This window comes from Tursiops truncatus, chromosome 3 (assembly GCF_011762595.2).
Source record: "Tursiops truncatus isolate mTurTru1 chromosome 3, mTurTru1.mat.Y, whole genome shotgun sequence".
NCBI classification, from domain to species: Eukaryota; Metazoa; Chordata; class Mammalia; order Artiodactyla; family Delphinidae; genus Tursiops; species Tursiops truncatus.
This window is the reverse complement of record NC_047036.1, coordinates 118,735,912-118,751,036: the sequence shown is the minus strand read 5'-3', so window position 1 is coordinate 118,751,036 and position 15,125 is coordinate 118,735,912. Positions and strand designations below refer to the sequence as shown.

Genomic DNA, 15,125 nt, shown 5'->3' with positions numbered 1-15,125 from the left:
GTTGGGAATAGTGCACTGTGGCTTGACATCTCTTGACTATGAAGATTTGGCCAGAAAAAGGTACCCACAGAGGAAATCCAAGATATTTATAATGGTCCATAATTTTTAGTGTATGAATCAAATTCAAGTATAACATTGGCCAAAAAAAATGAAAGCTGTGGCTAACAGATGAGATGGAAGTCTGTGGTTGCAGAGACCCAAGGCATTGAGAGGAAATACTACTGTGACCTTGACAACCTCAGCCCAGTCGCTATTCCTGTATTTGTTCAATGAATATGTAAGTGCCAACGGTGTGCCAGGCGTTTTACTGGGTCCTGGGGCCCCTGGGAACCTTGTCTGTCTGGTTTGCTGCTGTATTCTCTCCCAGGGCATTATATTTATGACGCAAGATGCTGAGGATTCATTTCTTTCAGTCAAGTAAAAACAGAGACTTTGTAGGTTCCTGCTGAATAAACAACAAGTCCCAGAAACCAAGGTTTTGGAAGAATTAGCAATCCCCAGCATAAGATAAACCTCTATGGAAGTGTCAGAGGACATGGCAAGGTAAACCTAACACTTCAACTGCAGAACCGTGTCAGTTCAGGGGGACCACTTTCAAATCAGGAAAAAAAAGGCTGTCCGGTCTTGTAAGAAGGGAGTCAGTGGCAGCTGCCTGCTCCGTTTTGAACATGTTCTCGTTCCTCAAACATGGAGCATTCCTGTTGCTCTCTCTCTCTCCCTTGAGAAAGTCCTGGAGCCATCTGCCCATCAGATGCCTCTCGTGTGGATTCACTTTCAGGCCAACTGTTAGGAATTGCCTGACATTCTATACAAAGCATCAGGAAAGTATATGCTTTTGGATTGTTTTCAATGTGGTGGTGGAGGTGGTGGAGATCTGTTTCCTTGGAAGGGGTGATAATTAAAGCCCCCTATGGCCAACAGTGTGGACTTACAAAAAACTGACTGGAGCATCACATGTTACTGAAGATCAGGGTCCTTGCTTTGTGTTAGAGACGGAGCCCAGGCCCTCAGCCTTGTAGAACATACTGTTCAAATCAACCAAGTTCCTGGGCTACAAAGCAGACCTCTGAAGAAGAAGATGCTTGTCATTTTACATCACTCTCTCTTTTTTTTTGCACCTTAAAAATATTAATAAATATTCCACTTATAGGGGATAATGTGTCTCTGACTTTTTGAGCATCATCATGTCTCGTCTTCCTATTGAAGGACTTAGCCAGCATCCCTGAGGTGTGGCTGCTTGGTTTTCTACACTTAGCTTGTTATCAGATATGAAACTTTGAAGGCTGATAGGAAGAATATTTTTCATTTTGTTTGGAAACCTAAGGCAATCATGGTGCTTTTCTAGGGATCCATTAGGGAAATGTATTCAGGAAGTTTGCCCCCTGAAGCAAGGACCATAACTAACGCAGCTGACACTATTTCTTCATCCGTAGCACATGAAATTATGCTACCATCGTAAAGCTGACCAGCTTGCGCTTCGGCAAAAACACAGTGACCTGAAAAAAATGTTAAGGACTTATTTACAATTTTAAGTCAATGGCAAGAGGTGCATCTCTTGCATCTCCAGGACCTTGATGTGGGGCTAGAGGTTTGCCCATCAGATTTTCTGAAATTATTATCACATTGAAAAACATCTCCTCAAATAAACTCCTGAATCTTATGACTTCTTATTCTTAGGAGGAAGTACACTGTTGCCTAGACATTGTGGCAGAATCAGATCACACACATGCACACTCGCACACATGCAAACATATGCACACACTTACTACATATGCATGCATGCTCACATATACACATGCATCTATAAAAAACAGTTGGGCGGTGTTTGCTCACTCAACGAATTACATATCACCATCAATCCCTCCTTTTCTTTTTAAAGTTGCCTAAGGCAGTATTCTTCTACTTTTTGGAGCTGGAGCAACAGTAAGAACTACATTTTTTCTATCCCATTTTCCAACCCAGCACATATATTACCTTTAACATACACACAACTGAAACCAAAAAATGTCACAAAATTATATATATGAAATGCTCTGAGATTTTTCTATTACACTCCCCTAAAAGAGGCTGGTCAAAGATCAATTAAATGGGGTCATGACATTCAGAGTCACAACCACAGTTTGAAAAACACTGGCTTAATGTAACCATTCTTCTTCCCAAAGATGACCAGACCCTACCAGGATCCTGTATTATGACTTTAGTGTTTTCAAAGGCACGGTTTGTTCTTGAATAAACAGTACAAGGGGACTTCCTGTTACCCACGAACCACCTGTTTAGAGGGCATCGTGGATTCTTTTAGCTGGTTTGCTACTAATGCACTATGAATGCAATGATGCAGACCCCACAGGCAGCCACTGCTGCCTCCAATGCTGGTCTTAGCAGATTTCTGCTCTCAGAGCCCCGGAGACCTTGACCCTCTCCCCTGCTACGGAATTCTCATCACTTTGGGGCTTGAGGTCATTCCCTCCTTAACTCCCACAGTCTTCACTTCATTCCTCTCTCTAGCCCCAACAATTCCTACTTCGTAACCATTTCTAAACAATACATGAAAAGTGGACTGAGCCAGGAAAAGACTAGAAACCCAGGGCCTCTGAGCATCCTCCCCAGCCTCCATCACTTTTTGGAAATGACGCTCTTATCTACCTAAAAAAAAAAAAAAAAAAGAGTGTACCATTCATGACTCAGTCACAAGATAAACATCATTGCTACCAGACTATATCTTATTCAGAGATTCAAAAATTCCCATCTTTGCTGAAGCAACCGAAAAGTGTAACCCTGTGCCCTAAATGTTTGAGGGGTTAGGGTGGCTGAGAATTGGCCTCTTATGGGGGAACTGGACTGCAAAGAGAAAAATATAAACGAAGTCACCTTTCATAGTTCTCTGAGTGACGTCCTGCCTGCCCTGTGGCAAAGGGGGGAGGGGAATCCCAAATCCTTAATGGCTTTGGGGTTGTTAGCTATTAATAAGCATGGTAAAAGTGACACACTAAACAAAGATGCGCCCTTAACTCGACTTTCACAAATTAAAAAAATGCTTTTCAGGAACAGTAGTGCAAAGTAAGAAGCCCAGGTAGGCAGTGGGACATGTATGCTTTCCATTTCAAAATTCCTAAGGATTTGTTTGACAAGCGTTAAAAGTTGAAATGATAGCTCATAAAAAGTGGCACACCGCCCCTCCTTCCTACTTGGCTCCCTAAACCTGCTCTTCACCCCCAGAAAGACTCTCTTTGCCACTGTACGTAAAATTTACTCTAAAATCTAGGCAGACAACTTAGCACCTGAGACGTGGGGATCTGACATCGGACGCTCCAGATCCCCAGGATTCATCTAATATCCTCTCAGGTTACAAGGGAAATGTACTAAGCGAGTCTTGGGACCTTTCTGTAACATGGTACCCACTTTGCGGTTGACATATTGACCATGACATACTACACTGTTAGCTTTCCACCAACAGCTATAAAATTAAAGAGAGAAACCAGGTCACACACAGCCTGAAGCCAGAGAGTGGATCTGCTTTAAAAAACGCATATATTGTAGGACCTTGTTTTGGTGTTTTGGGGTCTTCTGGGGGGTCTGAGAATGTCTGTGATGTGGGGAGGGTGTACTTCCCAAGTTGCTTCTTTCCTTCGTGGCTTCCCACTGTCACACAGGCTAAATTTATACACTCAGCAGCTAAACATTGGTGTCTATTTTATTATATAAACAAGCAAAACCTCACCATGTCCCCGATGTGCTTTTCTATCAGCCTTAATGAAGGGTTGGGCATTCCCTCTTTGGAACTGTATTCAGTGTCAGGATTTGGTGCACTTGGCTGCAGCTTCTGGGATGTAGCTGTAGGCAGGCAATTTGTGCAGATCATCACAGAAACACATGTCATTGTGATTTTCGTATGTTTTCCTGCCTCAGGAGAAAAATTTTCTGTGTGACCTAGCGATACATAAGAGCAAGATGCCAGATTATTTTACTGATTTGCCTCAGCCCCAAACATTTTCTCCAAAATAAGTTATAGGAATGTTATTCCGTATTAACATGTTTTGTGTACATTGTAGAAGCAGGACTGCTCATAGCCTGGGAATGTCAACTGCATTCAGAGTTCCATCAGTTCCTATAGAAATGAACGGTAACATCTATGGCATTCTCAAAATAGGAGCACCTGCGTTAGGATCCCTGAATCTGACCTGGGAAATGGTGTTTGTTTTAGAACTGGCCAGATTATTTCTGATTAAATACAGGATAAAAACCCAATCCAGGGTGGCTGTGCAGAGGGGACAAATGAGAGAGAAACTGGTCTCTTTATCCTTGGTGCTACTGGAACATGTCACATAATATTTAATTGGAGTGAAGACGAGAGACGATTTTACAGATTGCTTGAAAGTATGTAACTCCCAAGCAACCTAAACATCTGGGGAGAGTTCGATACGGCAGAAGCCTAGTCCATCCAGTCCAGTCCGCAAGATGAACAGCAGCAATAAATTGAAAAGGAAGCATCCTTCCTCAGTTCCCCACTAATTCACCCACCGCCTACTGAGCGTCTAGCACTGGGTTAGTCAGGGTCTGATCGGGAGACAGAAACCATGGCAATAATTTAAACAGGAAAATGTTAATGGAAAGAATTTTTAACTAGTAAAAAGGGATTGACTACAAAGGGGTAAAGCGATCTCTGAAGATAAGTGGAACAGCAGATGTAGGGAGCAGTTACTATCCCCAAGGCTGAGGAAAGTATTCAAGGAAGGAACAAATTTGCGAGGGGCCCTTCTCTGGAGAATGAGATTCAGACTTCATGGGCTATGGCCCACAGGGGATGGAGTATCTCACTACGGTGCTTCAGGGAGCTTCCCACTGGAACACTGGTGAAACTCCGGAAGTAACTTGCTGGGGTGCCAGTGACACTCACTGGAGGTCGTGTACCACCAGGTCTCCAGCAGGAAGCTGCACAGTAGCCACTGGGCCACAGGAGCAAGAAGAAAAGCGCAAGAACCGCAGGGAAAAGCCCCTTCCTCTCGCAGTGGCCCTCCAGCGCCCTCTACTGACAAACCTTAAGTTGGTTGCTGGCAAAGGAGAAATGATTACATGGTCCAGCTCCAGTATCAAAACATGATTTAAATACCATGCTGGGCACAATGAGAAGACGAACAAATGCGGTCCTCACCCTTAAAAAGCTTCTGACAGCAGTGAAGAAAGTCCCTACATGAAAGCATCAAGTTTTTTCAGCTTTGTCCCTTTAAAAAATGCCATCTTTCCAAAGCCCTCTAAGCTGCTCTGTATGTTCAAGGTACTTCCTTTAGATATTGTTAAGTCAGTCACTCATTTAAATCACCCAAACCAAAGTACTACCCACATACAGAAGAAGGTAACTCTGGGGTCAGACTGGCTGAGTTGGAGTCCTGGCTCTTCCATCTACTGATTTGGTAACTTGGGGCAGGTTACTTAACCCTCTGTCCTCTGTTTCCTCCTCTGTAAAATGAGGATACACACAGTACCAACCTCACAGGCTTGTTGGGAGGTTCCAATGAGATGGAGACATGCAAGAATTTTTAACACAATATCTGGCATATGATAAGGACTGAATAAACATGTGCTATTATTTTTATTAAAATATGATTATACACACTATGTAATATGATAGGGCTTAAAATGATCTTTTAGAGTCTCCATTTAGGTTCCCAGTGATTGCTTTCATGAACTTACATTTGAAGAGAGGTTGCTTCACAGCAATTCATTTGAAAAAGACACAAGAATCTTAACTGCCTCCAAGCTTACTTCTGTAAAGCACAGATTACGTTACGGAATTGTCCTACTGTAGTCTGAGCTGGTTAGGCCACATCTGGGCTACTGCGTCTCATTTCAGATGCTGCATATTAAGTTTCGCAAATTTAAAAACACGTTACGGGGAGGCTAAAAGACGAAGAGTAAGGGGCCAGAAAAGCATATGCCAAAAAAACAGTGGAAGAAATGAGGTGAGTTCAGTCAAGGGAAGATTTAAAATGAGATATTGTGGCTCTCTTCAGATCGTTCAAGGCTCATTTTGTTTTTCTTGGTCATAGCCAAAATGAATACAGGTATTTGGAACTTGACGAGGAAGCGATTTTTGGTTCAGAACAAAGCAGAAAACATTTCTAACAACTACAGCCATTCCAACCATGGTTGAAGCACAGCCACAGACAGTGATTGACATCTGCCACTCCCGCCTCGAAGCCTGGATGGGCACCTGTGGTCGACTCTGTGAGGCATCATCCAGGTCTCCCTTCAGAAATGACCCTCCCAGCTGCTGACAGTATTACCTGCAGGTAGATGGCCTTGGTGAGGAGAGCTGCCTTGCCCAAGAGCACGCCCCTCTGAGGTGGCCTGCGTATGGACATAACTGCCCGGCCGACTTCGAGCAGCCCTGAAGGATCAATCCAGCTTCAGACCTTCTCATAAAGTCAGCTGAGGCCTCTACACTGAGACTGCCTCAACTTCTCCTTCTGCCCTGTCCTGCCTTCTTCCTTCCTACAGGTGTTGATCCTAAGATCCCTAATAAACTTCTGGCATGCTAATCTTCATCACGGAGTCTGCTATCAGAGAAGCTTGCCTGTGATAACACCTATCCAGGATGCTCGAGGCACTGCTCTGAGCAGGGTAACTGCAAAGGTCCCCCACAGCCCCGTGACCCTACACAGTCTTTGGGTATCCAAAGCTGAATGTTCTAAGTCTACAAAGTTCCAACCTGTCTCTACTGCGTGCGTCCATGTGGATGACCCTCAAGAGAAATCTCGGCCTTCTTTCTACTCATCTGACCTGCGGCTTGCCTGATGTCACTGGGAGGGGCACCTGTTGAGTCATTAAACTGTTCATTCAATCACTTGTCCAGCCTTTCAATAAATATTTATGACGGCCCAAATATGCACCAGGCCTGGTGGGTACAACAGCGCACAAAGAGGCTCTCTTTTGGAGCTTACGTTCTAGTGATGGGAAACATATGAACATACTATTTCCCAAATTTCAGTCATTTGCATACTGCTTCCAAAATGTTTGCCTATATGCCCATTGCCTGATCACGGTACTTCTTATTCACATGGCTTATGAAAGGTGGATTCCCAGTTTTATCTGCTTTAGGCCTACTGCAAGCAGAAATATTCACAAAGGGATAAGCTCCTACTACATAGATTTTTTTTAGTATTTATTAAACATAGAACTTTAAAAGAAAAAAATGAACACCTGCATATCATCTTTCCCATATACATATGCCACACCCTAGGAAACTATTCACACAAAGGCTCATACAGGGGAATGTAAAATTGCACGTGTGACAGGTGTTTACAAAGGAGAAGTATTCAGTGCCCTCAGAATATATAATGGGGGGAATTTAACTTCGCGGGCTTCCCTGAGGAAGTGAGCTGATATCTGCAAGAAGAGTAAGAGTTGACTAGGTCAAGAGGTGGAGTGTGTGCTGTGAAGAACATTCCAGATAGAGGCACCAGCATGTGCTAAGGCCCTGTGGCAGGAGGGAGCACAATGCCAGGGAGGCTCAAGAGTGGAAAGCATGGGGTGCACTGAGCCAGCCAGCAAGGAAGAGGTCAGCGATGGAAGAGGGAAGGTAGGTGGACTCCACTCTCCAGCACGTGTAGGTAACCAAGTGGAAGCTAAATACATCTACACGATCATTCTCTCTCCCCCTTTCCTTCCCCACACAACTGAATTTATATCACTTCTCTAGACCCGCTGCCAAAGAACACAAATAATCAGTATCAGCATGCATGTTTCTGGCCTGGGTTCAAATCTGGACTGTAAAATGTATTCCAGACTTAAAACTTTGGGGTTGAGGTTATATTTGTTAAATATTTAGGTCTTCCCCTGAGGCTTTTATTCATTCCATCCAGCAGGTGAAGTACAGGAAAAGGTTGTTTGTTTCCAACAAATCCCCTTATATCCAAAAGGAAAGCAAGGTTTGCCAGCATAGTCAAGGGTGAGAGAGAAAACAAGAAAGCAGGGATTGTGTGTCTGAGTTCCATTCATATGGAAAACATGAACTAATTGGTGTCTTCGTGCTGCTGCTTCCAGAGATTCTGAATTTAACGTTTATGTCCAAGTTTGGGTAGCTATGCTATTAATCAGTCCAAAAACAAATGAAGCAGCTTAAAAAGAATCACACAACCAAAAACCACATCCTTCACAAGATAGAAAAACAGAAGGATAACTTGGAAACTCTTCAGGCTTGGTGCCAGTTTCAGGGTTTGGGGGGGAGATTTGGCGGCCTGATGGAGACGTCTTAATCTGGGTATGAAAATAGATTTTTAAAAAATGTTTACACAGATCTAATGAGGAAAACTTGACGGACCACATTACCCTTGCAGTAACTGGCTTCTAAAAGACCTATGATCAAATAGCAACCCCATAGAAAGAACAAAGAAACGAAAGAGACAGAAAGAGAATATAGATATAATAGATTATTTTCTGTCTCCAGATTCTGTAAGAACATGACTGATTAAAACAGCCATTCAGAATTTATCTTACTCCTTTTTCTAGACGCCACAGAGACCTGCCTTCCTGACAACCAAACAAAGAAGAAAAGTTCCTGCTGCTACAGAGAAGGGATTGTAGCAGATACTGGAGAAAGAAGGGAGAAAAGGGCTCTAATGAGGAATCCGCTCCCCAGCTGGGGAACATGATATATGAACAAATCATTGAAGGCAACAGGGGGGAGCGCTGAAACAAACGTGCACAGGGTGCTGCAGGAGCCCAGATGGGAGGAAAGGTTCTTTCCAAGGGAGGTGGGGAAAGCTTCCCAGAGGTGGTGTGTGACCTGCGTTGGAAGAGATGAGCAGGTGTCTGCCAGGTGGGAAAGTGGGAAAAGGAAGCAGGACCACGGGGTCTCACCCCGTTCCTGGATCAGGCACTGGAGAGTTGCTTGTAACAGGTGAGTTATACACAGTCAAAGGCAGCCCTGAAAACCTGCAAGGAGGTGGATGCGCCATCCCCCAGGAAGTCTCTGGCATGTGTTTGGGCAGCTACGTCACATGAACGTTGTAAATAAGTAAACACCGTAACCACGCTGAGCCAGCAAAGCGCTCCCAGTACGAGGGGCCCAGAAAACGTGGGTAACAGCAGAGTCCTGCCTTGCCCTCTCTCCCCTGGAAGCACATATGCATGGAGTAGACTGGCAGGCAGATCACCCATGCTATTTATCTTTCTCCTTTTTTTCTCTCTCTTTCTCTCTTTATTCCCCCATCTCTCCCTCCTGGGTGAGTAAAGTTGGTTTCTTCTGTTACCTACATGTGTGCGATGTCACTTTCCTGCCAAATATAGGGCATCAGCTTGGAATTACCCAACTCTGCTATTAAGTATATGACTTCCCTAAGCCTGGGTTTCTCCATCTCTAATACAGGGAGAATATTAAAACCTTCTTCATAAAATTAATGATTAAATGAACTAATCCGTGCAGACCGCACAGAACTCTGCTTGGTACAGGGTAGGTAGTCAATAACCATTCACTGCAATTATTATTACTCCAATCAGAGGAGACAGCGTGTGTCAGGACCTAGAAGTGCAAAGGAGAATGGTGTGTTTAAAGGATGGTATGCAGCATAACTAGCAAGAGGTGAGGCTAGTAAGGTAGGCTCTGGGGAATTGGTACAAGTTCTTTATTGCAGGACTACGTTCAGTCTCTGCCTTTGGGCAAGAAGGAAGCAATGGAGACTTCAAGCAGGTAAGTCATAACTCCACATTTATATTAAACTGAGATAGGTCTGGTTGGAGTATGGAAGAGAAGATGGGAAAACAAGCCAGGAAGCTACTGTAGGAGCTTGGCCTTAAGATAATGAGAAGATGAACTGATGACGATGATGATGGTGGTGGTGATGACTGCCTTAGTGAGGGTTCCACCAAAACAGATCCTGAGACCATGACATGGGTACAGGTTGGGAGCAGACCCCAAGAAGCACAAGTGAGGGAGGGAAAGTAAGACAGGGATGGCAGAAGGACCAACGAAGGTGCATCACCAATCAGGTCACTGCTGTGGACTGGGGGGGGGGGGGGGCGGGCTCAGTTCCCCTGGGAGCCTCTTAGAGATAGTGGAGAAGACACCTCAGAATTGCCCCAACAAGGAACGTGGGTACTTATCCATTGATGCCATCCTTCTCTGGTTGTGAGCTTCCACTGGACGCGTAGTCCCGGCATTTCTGGGCTTCTCTGCCTCCCAACTGAGCAAAGTCGTGTCACACCCAAGGAAGTCCTTGGGCAGAGAAAAAGAGGGAGGCAGGCCCTTGAAATAAGAAGCTGTCAGTCTGTATGGGGACTGTCCACCAGGACTGCACACGAGCTCAGAAGTGGCTGAAGAGATATGCAGCAGGGCGTGATGATGATGATGATGATGGTACTAGCTACAGCAGGTAACCTTGTGAGTGCGTACTATGGGCCGGGCGTGGTGCGAAGCACTTCATTTAAAGGCATTCTATTACAGTCTTTCGTACAATCCCTAGAACATGATGATGCTATTAGTATCCCCATCTCATAGATGGGGAAACTGAAGCACCAAAAGGTTATGTGATATGTTCAAAGTCAAACAGCTAGTAAGGGATGAAGCCCATGCTTGGGCTGATGCAGTCTGACTCCAAAGCCCACACCTTCAATCACCACTGTATACTGCCTCAGAGAGAATGGCAATGAGCTTGGACGAAGGGATGAATCTGAGAGTAGTTTAGGACAGTGCTGTCCAATATGGTAGCCACTAGCCATATGTGGCTACTGGGCACTTGGAAATACGATCAGTGCAACTGAAGAATTGAAGCTTGAATTTTATTTAATTTGAACTAATTTTAATTTAAATAGCCATGCATGGCTACTGGCCACTCCATTGGACAATGCGAAGTAAAGATTTGGAACACCCTGCCCTTGAAGAAAGTGACGATGACTTAGACCTTTACCAACATGGCAATGTTACAATGCATCATGAAATGTGTCACAGTTAATTAGTTACAAAGAGTATGTAAAATTCTGAAATTCATAAACTTTTTATTTTTGTATTTAAACAATATTTTAAAAAATAAAACTAACGTAGGTATATTGTTTTAAAAGTCATATGGTACTACAGGTTTTTAACAAAAAACAGTTGTCCCCCTTCCTATCGTACTCCTGGTTCCTGCTTCCCAGAGGCAGCCACTTTCATTCCTTCGAAACATCTCTCCTGATACTTACCTTTGTTTTTCTAAACAACATGTTGATATTTCATTTCTTGATTTTTCTTCAATATTAAATAGTATCTATAGTATCTATTGGTTTCATTCTACGGAAGATAAGGATTTAGCTTTTTACCCTAGCCCCCAGCCAGCTATATTATAGCCTCCAGCCCATCCCAGTGACCTTCCCATCCTCCCTGTATATTCACATGACATTACTGGTCAGTACAAGATTCAATGCTTACATTCCTAAAACTATGTAACCATTAGTGACAGATAAGCCACACAGATGATTGCATGTCTTTTCTTATACAAGTATGTTTTTCATTTCCTTCATTTTCAACTTTCTCGTCACTAATTCAGCCCCCACATTTCTGACAAAAGCTCTAATAAGCCTCTCAATACAGTCAACCACATTATTTAGCAGTTCAATTTTCACTGAGATGTCCCTCCTGGAGCCCTCCAATCTGTGAGGCTGCCCTCAGGGCCTCCTGTGGGACAATCTCCCTGTGATTTCCTCCACTATTTTCCTGGGATTTCTTGTGCCTCTCTCCTGTTTTAGCTCTGCTGCTCCAGGATCTCACGCAGTCTTCTTTTTTATTTAGTCCCCCAGTTTCAAATATTTCCTCCAGTAGCTTTTTTACAACTGGTCACGTGAAAAGTTATTTTACAAGAACTTTGTGCCTGAACATGTCTTCATGCTAACCTTACACTTGGGTTGACAGTCTAGCTGAGTATGAAAGTCTTAGCTGGAAATTATTCTCACTCAGAAACATGAAGGCATCGCTCTTCTGTCCCCCAAGCTTACAGTGCTTATGTGAAGAAGTGTGATGCCGTTCTGATTCCTGATCAATTGAATATCAGCTCTTCTCCTCTCTGGAAGTTTTCAATATCCTCTTTCAAACACCTCCAGTGTTTGAAAGGTTATAATAATGTGCCTTGGTGCAGATCTTTTTATTCATTGTGTTGGGTGTGCACTGGACCCTTTGAATCTAGAAATGCATGACCTTTTGAGCTAAGGAATTTTCTGGTAAAACTTCTTAATTTTCTCCTTCCCATTTACTCAGTTCTTTCTCTCTCTCTCTCTCTCACACACACACACACACACACACACACACACACACACACACACACACACTCCCCCCCACCCCGCCCCCACCTCTTACAGTTCTCTCTCTCTGGAGACCCCTAATTAATACAATTTGTTAAGCATGAAAATAGTAATACGATTTTGTAAAGAAAAACCTAATGTTTGGAGATGCACGCTGAAGTATCTAGAGGTAAAATGTCATGATGTGTATAATTTACTTTACAATGGTTCAGCAAACACACGCACATAGATAAAGCAAATACGGCAAAATGTTAACTACTAAATACATGTGATGAGTGTGTGGGTCTTTATTATATTCTTTTTACTTTTCTGTTCAAAACTTCCCAGAATAGAAAGTCAAATCAAATAAGAAAATGAAAAATCAGGGCAGTAGGTAGGAATTGGCACTGTTGGGGATTCATCTGATGCCGCTGGTAATCAAGTAGATGAAGTTTTAAAAGCTTCTGTAGAGAAGTGGGGTACACAGGAGACTCGTGAGCAGGAGGGAGGCAAGAACTATTATCAAGACTACTGCTCACCAGGAGTTTCGAGAGCTATACTGTCAGTGAAGGGATGGACCAAGGAAAAGAAGTCTATCCATTGGCCTACGGATATGGGTGTCCTCAGCTCTGGATTATGAGAAAGAAGAGTTTCCCTCTAAGAATTTATAATCATGAGCCTGTGCTCAAGTAGATTTGGGCTACAAATTTATACTACATGCCTGGCCTAAGAGCCCCTGGCCTTAGAAATTAAAATAAGACGATGGTCCATGATATTCTCTGGATGCCAGGAAAAGCAAACAAAAACCTCTCTGCAGATTCAAGCCCCCAAATCAGGATGTACTATTTTTCCATGTTTAATGCGCTCCCAATCACTGGTTCATAATCCAAAAACTACTTATAAAAAGCTGAATGAGAGTGCTCACTTCGGCAGTACATATACTAAAAGTGGAATGATACAGAGGAGATTCGCATGGCCCCTGTGCAAGGATGATACACAAATTCGTGAAGCGTTCCACATTTTTTGAATTGGGAGATTGGGATTGACATATATATGCTATTATGTATAAAATAGATAACTAATGAGAACCTATGGTGTAGCACAGGGAACTCTACTCAATGTTCTACGGTGACCTAAATGGGAAGGAAATCTAAAAAAGAGGGAATATAGGTATACGTATAACTGATTCACTTTGCTGCACAGCAGAAACTAACACAACATTGTAAAGTAACTATACTCCAATAAAAATTAATTTTAAAAAAAGTTGAATGAGACAGAGACAGCAGACACAATAACTTGTTCAGCAGCACGGCTGAACACCCAAGAAATTCACGTGCTGGAAATACTAGATATTAATTGGATATAGACCATAAAATAAGCATAGTTAAAAACATTTTTCAAAAGGGACTTATAATGTGAGAAACTAAAAGACTATCGGACTTCCCTGGTGGCGCAATGGTTAGGAATCTGCCTGCCAATGCAGGGGACACGGGTTCGAGCCCTGGTCCAGGAAGATCCCACATGCTGTGGAGCAACTAAGCCCGTGCGCCACAACTACTGAGCCTGTGCTCTACAGCCTGCGAGCCACAACTACTGAGTCCGCATGCCACAACTACTGAAGCCCGCATGCCACAACTACTGAGCCCGTGCACCTAGAGCCCGTGCTCCACAATGAGAAGGCACCGCAATGAGAAGTCCGTGCACCGCAACAAAAAGTAGCCCCTGCTCACCACAACTAGAGAAAGCCCACGTGCAGCAACGAAGACCCAACACAGCCAAAAATAAATATTAATTAACTAATTTTTAAAAAAAGAAGACTATCATGGGCCCTAGTCAGATTTAATTCAGAAAGGAATAAAATAGAAATTCAAATGAAAAATAGAGATATTGAAATTAACAACCAAATGGGTGGACTACTTCCAGACGACTGAAGTGATTGTGAAACACTCACACAGATAATAATGATAAAAACATGATTTTAAAGAAGTCTTTTAAAAGAGCAACCCTGGAGAGAGTCTGAAAGAGGAAGAAGAATGAGAGTTTACTCTCAAAAAATTGTCACAGTAAAGCGTAAGAATTGAGAGTTTATGTCTTCCTGGCCTGAGGTAATGCCCAACTCTTACAGCTATAGCTGTAAAAAGAAAAATAGCAGTGGAAAACCACAGCCTTACCAGCTAAGGTGCCAGAGATCAGAGTCCAAGGCTGAAAATGTAGCTAGAAGTCTACAGGAAAAATACTGGCAGCACAAAGAAACCACAGAAGGAGTATACAACTCTGAGTATAAACTCTGCCCAAATCCCTGGCCAAGAGCTAAACTACGCATGTGTAGGAGGAGGCCCTATGCGGCCTGGTGAAAAAGTGGGCCGGAGCCAGAGACAAATCTGCTCCTGAATAACAGACCTATGTGCAGCCCTATCTGTGAGTCTGCTGCCTTTTTTTTTTTTTTTTTTAAACTGAGTAAACTTTCCAACCATGTACAAGTCAGGTGCCAGAAAGTTGGATCTTACAAGCTTGAAATATAAGGGACAGAGCCCCGAACCATCCAAATAGCTAGAAATTAGGCAGAAGGGAACCCCTAGAAGAAAATCAAAAAAGAATGACTTCCATCTCTGTTGAAATCCTTGACTAACCAGCAAATCATAGAGAAACAGGAAAAATCACAAAGGACCAGGAAAAAAAGTAGCAATGGAAAGCCATATGAATACAGATATTAGCTGCTGCATATCAGAAGGGAGACAAAGTTTGCAGGTGGAGTCCAGACAAGTTAATTGCCTACTAGAACCAATTATATCTCTATATCTATCTATCTATCTAGCTATATATATATCTGATAATATATATAAGATGAATACAACAGAATCTATAGTTGCCATAATGTACTA

The 15,125-nt window shown here is 43.1% G+C and overlaps 1 non-coding gene across 1 annotated transcript; it reads left to right on the top strand.

The window, feature by feature from the left end:
* Positions 1-13,160: 13,160 nt before the first annotated feature.
* LOC117311958 (U6 spliceosomal RNA) lies at positions 13,161-13,267 on the top strand. Its single transcript, XR_004526148.1, has one exon. It is a non-coding gene; the product is annotated as a U6 spliceosomal RNA (small nuclear RNA).
* The last annotated feature ends 1,858 nt before the right edge of the window (positions 13,268-15,125 follow it).